The sequence below is a fragment of the Xylocopa sonorina genome, chromosome 4 (genome assembly GCF_050948175.1).
Source record: "Xylocopa sonorina isolate GNS202 chromosome 4, iyXylSono1_principal, whole genome shotgun sequence".
Lineage (NCBI taxonomy): Eukaryota > Metazoa > Arthropoda > Insecta > Hymenoptera > Apidae > Xylocopa > Xylocopa sonorina.
The window spans coordinates 1,524,196-1,533,765 of record NC_135196.1 but is presented as its reverse complement, the minus strand read 5'-3'; the positions used below and the strand labels follow the sequence as shown (position 1 = coordinate 1,533,765).

The 9,570-nt window shown below is 40.3% G+C and overlaps 1 non-coding gene across 1 annotated transcript; it reads right to left on the bottom strand.

Moving 5' to 3' along the window:
* Positions 1-7,122: 7,122 nt before the first annotated feature.
* LOC143423349 (5.8S ribosomal RNA) lies at positions 7,123-7,277 on the bottom strand. Its single transcript, XR_013101822.1, has one exon. It is a non-coding gene; the product is annotated as a 5.8S ribosomal RNA (ribosomal RNA).
* Between the last annotated feature and the right edge of the window lie 2,293 nt (positions 7,278-9,570).

The window sequence follows — 9,570 nt, the reverse complement described above, 5'->3', positions numbered from 1 at the left end:
GTGCTGAACCAACTACTAGTGGCATCATCCCTTTCTAAAATTTGGAAAATCCACCAGATCTAATGAACCCTTGCTTAGGTTGCAAATGTGTTTTTACTGTATCCAGCAGAAATGAAATTAATGTTATTTAATGTTATTAATTAATTTTTAAACAATAATATATTAAATGTGACTTGGACTTTTAAATTTGAATTTATAAACATCTAATAAATAAATATGTTTTTCTTACTATTCATATCATTATACTTTCAGTAATTTATTATGTGTTGTGATTTGATATATTAAGTACTTGATTATATTTTACAACGAACCTTGCGTATCACAAATTGTTTTTACTCCTGATAAGAGTGGATAGTTCTTCATTTTATATTCATATATCGCATTGATTATAAAAGTATATGATATTACTTTTATGCAATCATGTATAATTAGGTACATACAAATTCGCGATTAAGTAGCTATGTGTTCAAATTTAATTCCGAATAATGCTCTAAAAAGCATCCCAGATAACAAACGGCAAGATGGTGGCGACACCATACCGGCACTACATTGCCACTTCCGACGAGTGTCAGCTGATCCGTAGCCATCTGTGACCGGATTCGTTAGCTAAAATGCCAGAACGTGTTACCAGCACGTTCTAGACAAGCGTAACATGCCGTGTGAATCGCGCAGCATCAGCACCATCGTGACACATCGTGTCATCGCTCCATTCATGAATTTTCTCAGCAATGACGTAGGGTCACATTTGGTAATGGGGGACCTGTGCTTCCAAACGAATTACAACCGTTAGATATCAGTAGATGTTCAACATATGAGTATTGATAGACATTTTGTTAGTCCTTTTCCTATATTTATAGTTATTAAGAGAGTCGTATATATTTCTTACAACCCGTCATAAACTACAAACATTATTTATAAAAAAAATATTACTTATAAAATAAAAATTCATGCTGTTGTGTTCCTAACTCCGCCTTGTGTAATTTCTTAAATAACATACTGTCATCGTATTTAATATAATCCTCAATTGCATGAATTTGTAACGATGAATTAAAGAAAATATATATAAAATAAATGTACATATTTTTATGATAAAGTAATTAACGGCTTTATGGAAAAAATCGCCGCATCGAGCTAGTTTATAGAAAATAATAAAATCGAGTTCCTATATCTTTGTTTCGTGCCGGTGTATCTATTTTGGAATCAAAATAAATAAATTGCTTAGTTTAATCATTCTTCATATACGTTTATAATTTTTAAGGAATCAGTTTTTCCATTAGTAAATGTCAGCTTACGCCACTACCACGCATGTAGCTATGGTCAGCTGATAGTATCATTGCCACGACCGTGTAGCCCATGTGCTATATCGCGGTGCATTAATAGTGCAGTGATACGCGTGTCGCCACAGTACTAAGAGTATGCCATTACGAGAGCTGCGTAGGAGCAGTCTTTGCATAGTTCAGCCACGGAATTCGGTCTATCCGTTGTCATTGATGTGTCAATCGCTGGCTGTTTGGGATATTATAGTGCACGAGGCAGACTTGTTTCTTATCATCGTCAAGGATATGGATATTTACTCCCCCCGTTTTGAATTTTGTTAATAATAATATTAATAATTTTTGCCGTTTCTGTATCTCTGTGACCGCCTTGTCGATTTAACTTATGTACGATTATTTTGGTTTTCATCTTTTGTTACATGTAATATTATATATGTAATGCACGTTTGTTATGTAATGTTCAGATTTGTAATCCTCAGATTTTTTTATTCTTCGGTAAAGCAACTTAATCGATTAATATATATTTATTAGGCATAGATATAAATAATAAGAAAAATGTTATTAAAACGTTATTAAATATGTTGTAATTATATATTTGAGGTCTGACGGTGTAGGTGCAATTAATGTCCGATGTTTTACGTGATCCGATCGACGTATCGAGTGAGGCTATGAAATATGAAAACCTTTTACTATTCTTCGACCCCTTTCCATGTTAAATGAATTATTAATTCTGCAAGACAAGAAGTCTGAATTAGTGAGATCTCTGCGAACATAAATAATTCGTAAGTAATACATTTTCTCTCTTTGAAATATTTGTCTTTGCACAGAATAGAACGTATAGATGTAATTGTCTGTTTTATATCCATTTCGGTCCAATTCTATTATAGCTATTGAGCAGAAGTAATATTGATTATACCTGATTTTTGCAATAGTTCTTTGTTTAACAGATTTTATTGACGTAGAACTATCATTTGAGGGATGTATCAATCTACTTTGCAGTTCTATCAGTTTCTTTTTCTGCTCGCTATTTTCCATTTTCAGTTCCGTATACTTATCCTTTATCACCATCATATATGTTGTGTAAGATTATAATAACTTTCTTGTCCTCAAATTTTGCGGATGTTTCAATTAAATTTCCTTTGATTAAAAAAACGGAAATAAAAAAAGAATGACACGTACCATTTCTTGGAAACGTTGTATTGTAATTTACATCTGACTGTTTTGAAAGGCATACACTTTTCTTAACGTTTGCAATGATTCGGTTAGCGGAGTAAAGAAATATTCTACTTTCGATATTGTCGGCTCTTGTAATTCTAAGGCAAATACATTCATCTGCCGACATTGTGAACACTGTTTTTTGGCTAAATTACAGAAAAACAAATATATTATAAGGAATATAATAAACATCGCAATGTTAAATTTAACTTTGTACATCGTTGTCTTGTTGGATACATCCATAGCAATATACAGGGTTGGGCAGTAATAATCAGCACCTCAGATATTCTCGAAACTGTAAATTTCATAGAAATTTTTGCTAATACAAAGTTGCACAGTACGAAGGGCCCATCTGTTGATGAAAATAGTTTTTTTGTAAGTGGAGGTATGTTGGACATTCGAAGGTCACCTTCATTTTTTAAAATGAATTGGTATGTTCATTCTTCCGTAATACGACAGAGCATTTTAAAACGAGTTCAACAACTGTAACATGAATTCATGGAAGGTTACAAAAACTAAAGAAAGGCGATAATACTTACGGTTTTGATAGTAAATGAAACATACGTATTGTAAACAGTGGTGGAAGGAAGTCAATAAACACTGTTCGAAGGGCATTTTCATAGTTTGCAGGATAAGTTAAACATGATAACATTAGTATTGAAAAATTGGTTTGATTACGTTTGGTTAGACTGTTCGTTTGTCGTCCATTTTATAAGTACTGAGCTGCGGATTCCTAAGGACAGCTCACAAAATTGTTGAATTGTGGAAGATTATCATTGTGAACTTGAATCAAAAGGTAATTAAAATTCATTAGATTGTAAACAAATCTCAATGTTTCATTTTAAATAGTAAGATTAAATACTCTTGGCAAAACTACAAGAATGGAAACATACCTCTCTGTTATTATTATTCCATAAAGAATTATAATTGCAATTATATAGTTCATTATGATAAAAAATATTTTTCAGGAAATTCTAAATATTAAATTAAAGACACAAGCAAAACATTTTCAATAATTACTATTATGGAAAATACTTGAACATTCCAATGTTCTACACAGGAGTTAGAAAAATCAAACATTCAATTTCAATTCCAGAATTCGTCTATAAGAGGTAAAATATTTTGAATACTTTGATTACAGTCTTTAATGCAAGCAGTTGGACAGTATCTCAATTTTTAAGAAAATTGATGAAAGTCAACCATTTTGAAGTGGTTAGAATCTTTGTAGTTTGAGCAATAAGTGATTAACAAATAACTGCATAAATTTCAGGTTTATAAACATATGGATTAAATCTTATGCAGACACGTTTATAACCGAGTTACTAAATAATAATCAACAGTAAGTAATCATTTTAAAACTTAAACGATTACACTACGCATACTTTTAAAAATATTGCAAACATGAAAAGTAAGTGGTTTATCAAAAACTCTTCTAAAGGAATGGACGAAACCAATAGAAACATTTGTTGAAGTAGGCAAGTTCTACAGTTCTATGCAACGCAGTGGCCCTTATCTGCCTACGTTTCATCTCAAGCAAGTTCTGAAGTTCTATGAAATCCGATGGAGCCCCTCACTATCAATGTTTTAAAGTAAGTTCTCAAATACTCAGTTCTACGTTTAAAGCTATATGTGTTTTATATGTCTATGTAAAATGATGGTTCCTATCAGTTTTGATGGAAACCTATCTACAATAAGTCAGGGAAGCTAGAAGGAGTTAATTATCCAAATGCTTTAAGGTGTAAAACGTACTTTAATCTAAAGGGATCTATTGTTACAAGGTATCCGCTCACGTACAACTTTTCACGGGTTCGCGAACGCAAAAATAATCACGGAAACGGGAGGTATTTCGATACTGCGAGAATATAGTTTTTTGGGCGCCAGTTGCTCAGAAAGCAGCAAAGAAATAGACTACACGACCCCGGGAAACCCAGGGCGAAACAACCCTCGAAACTTCGAAATGCTCCTCCTCTCGACTACGCCTTGCCGAGTATACACACTCGGGTCGCGGTATACTGAATTCACGGCTTGGTTATTTATGGTCACGACGTGAGTCTAACTAACAAGGGGTACGGGAAACTACGCAACACGCCGCGAATGACCGGCTATCACCAACCGCTACACGAAATAGATACAATATACAATATGCGATACAAAAAATGCGGCATGAAAATTGGGCGCTTTAGCGAGTAAGCTCTCGCCGTCGAGCTGCATGGATAAGTAGAGTCCACATTCTTTTGAAATGCAGAATCACATAGACATAATAGTACGCATAGAAGAATACAGCTTACTTAGAACGAAACGCTGAAATTAGTTGCGCCATCGCATTGCATGCTGCACTGGAGCTCTATTGCATTGACAAGCAGACCCATTAAAGCGCAATCCTATTGCATGGAACTGTGGACTTCACATACTAATGAAGTATAATATCAGATAAGCATAGTGCTATGCATAGAGGATTCCATCTTACTTACATTCATACGCTGAAATGAGATGTCCCATTGCATTGCATGGAGCATTATAAATCTACTGCTTTGAAGCGCAGACACTATAAAGAGCCATCTAGTTGCATAGAACTATAGAATTCACATACTTTTGAAGAGTAGAAGCAGATAAGTATAATGAGATGTATAGAGCTGAAAATCTACTGACATACATCGAAGCACTGGGATCCTATTGCTTCAAAAAGTACACATTTAAAAACGCTATCCCTCTGCAAGGGAGTGTAGAGTTCACATTGTTTTGAACTGTAGAAGAGATAAACATATCGCGTTGAATTGAATATTATATCTTACATTAAACAATGAAACGAGATGCGACATCTGGTTGAATGGAGTATTATAACTCTACTACTTCGACGCGTAGACATCTATAAATGCCATACCCTTGCAAGAAGTTGCAGAATTCACATTCCTTTGAAGGGTAGAAGCAGATAAGTATAATGTGATGCATAGAGCTTTACAACCTACTTACTTACTTTGAACTGTTGATGTGAAATGCGATATCACGTTTTATGAAGCATTAGTACTCTATTGCATCGATTTGTAAACATCGAAATACGCTATCCCGTAGGAAGGAAGTGTACGATTTACATTCTTTTAGAGTGTAGTGTGACGTCAGGCTTAGCGCCTGCCACCCATCAGCCTGTTCGCCGTCTCCAGCATCAATCCCTGCACGCAGGCAACCTGCTGCACACGCCTGCAGATCCACCAGTCAAGGCAGTCGTAGCACCGTTTGCTAACTGCTGGGCAGGCTCGGCGACGGTGCAAAGTCCGTACCACCGGGTAGTCTGACCGAGCTTGCGGCAGGCTAGAAGATTGCGACGCCACAGGCGTCCACTCGGGCCGTAGGTCGATGCGCAACGGGTCGCGACGCTCTACTAGAAGAGAAGTGTACGACTACATCACCGGAACGTTCGCCGATGACGGCGTACCGCTCGCTGTGGAACCGCGAGGGTACCACCGGGGCAGCGTGCGCCATCGGGAGCCAGTGTCGTCGTCGATGAATCACTCCATACGATCCTTTGGGTTTCTCAGGTTTACCCCTGAACGGTTTCACGTCCTCTTGAAATCTTTCTTCAAAGTTCTTTTTATCTTTCTCTCATGGTACTTGTTCGCTATCCCTCTCGTGGTCGTATTTAGCCTTAGATGGAGTTTAACACCCACTTAGGGCTGCACTCTCAAGCAACCCGACTCTAAGGAGAGATCCTCCCTAAACGCGTACCGGTCGCTACGGGCCTGGCACCCTCTGTGGGTAAATGGTCCCATTCAAGATGGACTTGGACGCAGTTCGATGTCTCGGGATAAGCGGATCCTCTCGAACACTACATTTCCCATAGGCGGAACCGCGGGATTCAGTGCTGGGCTCATTCCTGTTCGCTCGCAGCTATTAAAGAAATCCTGGTTAGTTTCCTATCCTCCGCTTAGTAATATGCTTAAATCCAGCGGGTAATCTCACCTATTCTGAGGTTATCTCTACGTGACGCACGATATTCATTCGTGCCATCGAGCACGCTTACGGAGAGAAGGTAAAGAGATTCGTATGTATGAACGATCGGATGCACATCATCGTTTCTCGCCTTACGACGATGTCGCTCTCTCTTGTATATCTCTTCTCTCTCGACCAAAAATTCTCCCTCGGTCTTGCGGCATGAAAAAAATTTCATTTTAAACGACGTCAAGCGCGCGGCATATTCGTATCGTGCGCTAAAGGCAGGCGAAACCGATGCGTGTGGCGGGTGTGCGAATTCGGATCGCGGAACAAAATCGGCGATCGAATCACGAAGCGGTTCCTGTGAGCGGTCGTCCGTTTAACGGACGACTCACGACGCCACGAAGAACTTACGCGAGTTCGCGATCGACACACCGTCGAGTTCCGTGAACACGTTTACGCACGCCGCACGCGCACACACGTTGCCAATCGCAGATTGCCTCGACACGTCCACAGACGACTCGGACGAACGTCCAACGATCGCTCGTACGTTGCGTATCGCTCCTCCTCCTCCCTTTCTCGGTGCCGCCCGAATTCAGAAACGTTCGTAATTTAATTCGAGAATGAACGACGGCGGCAGATTCGAGCACCGTAGGGAAAGAAGATTCGACGAAACGCAACGCAAGCAGTATTCTGGTTACGTGAACGCCCCTCAGCTAGGCGTGGTCCAGGAATTGTATCCGTGGACCGCAATGTGCGTTCGGAATGTCGATGTTCATGTGTCCTGCAGTTCACACGTTGACGCGCAATTAGCTGCGTTCTTCATCGACCCACGAGCCAAGTGATCCACCGTTCAGGGTAATCGTATATGTATATTTTATTGATCTTTAAGTCTCTTGGTACTAAAGTTCGAACAAGTCGATACCCAAACGTCTCCGGTGAAATAGACGCGGTCGTCGCCGAACCGTGGCGGCTTTCACCGCTCGACGGAGTTCGAGGCGACACGATATATCGGTCCTACGGATGAAACGCATACGCCGATGGTTGGCGCGTAAGGTCTCCCTCAAAGTTACGAAGAATGCACACGCACGTCCAGGTATGAAGAAAAAAAAATCTTTCAAAAATTCGTTAGGACTCCTCCGCGTATCAGCAGCCTCGAGGCGGTCTTTTTCCTCCCGACAACGCGAAGCGAGCATAAACTGTTCGAGCTCGCAACGGCGGGATTACAGACTCTCTACAGAATTACAGAACTAAGAAGAAAGAAACCAAACACCCAGCGGCGTATTGCTTTCGAGATCGATAAGACGCTCTCGTTGGGGTCGTCGTTGGGGACGTCGTCAGTTCTCCCCGAGACACCGATCGATGATACAAAAGTAATATATTATATGTAGTGGCATATATATATGTATCGCTCTTTCGTGAACGGCGATACCGTTTCGTTATTTATGAACATCGTTCATGTAACTTTGTTATTGTCAGTGCAGTGGATGCGGCTAACGGATCTCTTTTGGATCTCGCTCGAGCACGTTATTCATTTCAGTGCCAATACGCTACGTCGAAAACACAACTTCAACCAATTTCGCCGAGGTATTGCACTCTCCCACTCGAATCGTACAGTTCCCAGTTGTTGTGGTTTTCAATGTAAAAGATCTTACATGCCATCCAACTGAACCGTTTGAAGAAGCGCGTATACACTCCGCGCTGGAATATACATCGTCTAGCGCACGGAGATCTCTCGCGAGACCATCGACGTGCAACAACGAGGAAGCGCGTATACAATTTTCACGCTGATTTTTCGAGAGATATATACCTTTAATCGTCTATAGCACGGACATCTCTTGCGAGAACATGCATTCGATGCTGGGCATCGGCGATGCATGCGCGTATGCAATTTTCACGCTGAGTAGTTAATGATCGCCGAAAGCACGGATATCATTTTCACGCTGGGCATTAAAATAGCGCGTACAGAGAACATGCTGGTTATCCAAACGAGGAAGCGCAGACAATCGCGTCACGCTGAATATCTCTCTTAGACCTTTACTATCGTCTATAGCACGAACATCTCTTACGAAAACATACTGGGCATCGACGATGGGCAAGGGCGTACAATTGTGTCACGCTGAAGTATATTTTGTATCTCGCCTATCGTAGGCGAGCTGGCGCGTATAAAGTGCGCGCTAGGCAATCGACACGGGACACCTTTTGGAGGTTCGTATCGAGCCTGTTCTGGCTGCAACAACATATTTGTGTCGTAAATGCCATGTACCATCCGTCCCCTTAATGGGTTCGTGCTCAGGAAATTTTCGTTCGGGCGGTTTCATTTTTATGGTTCTTTGCGTTATATATATGTTTTAGTGTTATGGTCAACTTATATTATTCGGGTTTTTCCTGTATTTTAGCACTTTAGCATTTTAGCTTTTTGGAGACTGGATAGGTATATATAAATCCACGCTCTCTTAGCGTACTGGGCAATTCGTACACTTTGTCACGTTCATTTTTTTATTTCGTTATTTTTAAAATTTGTTAGTCCGAGAACTCGGATTCCAAAGTTCCAGAATTGATGCAAGGGTGGTACAATTTATACCCGAGTTTGAAAAACTCGCATAAAAGGTCACCAACACCGCCTTACGACGCTCGCCACATATGGGACATTCGGTCAAAGACTCCGACATGTGGCCATGCAGTGTGGAGAAAAATTCGATCACCGACACGGCACAGAGCAGTCGAGAACGTATTCTCGAGGACTACTTCTCAACCGAAGTCATGGAATAGCCACGGGCCCGAGCGCTACTCCGGACGCCCGGCTCGAACCGGCGAGTCTCCTTACAGACACGAAACGGCCGGCCGGTAGGCCGGCGCCACGCGGGCTAACGCACGGGCGCTTACGGTGGTAAACTTGCGCGGCAACGGATCGTCCGAGGAGACCGTTGTAACTTAGTCGCGCGGCGAACACAAGTATAAAGTCCTATTAACGTTGAACTTTTATGTACGGAGATTGTGTAGATCTATTAGACATTGATGAATAAACGTATTTTCAAAATATAACAAAATTTAATCGATCGGAACATAGAAAAATAGCAGTTGCAAAATTCAAAGAAACGAAAGAAAAGAAATATCGAAAATCTAACACGTACGATCGATTGCTACTATTAAA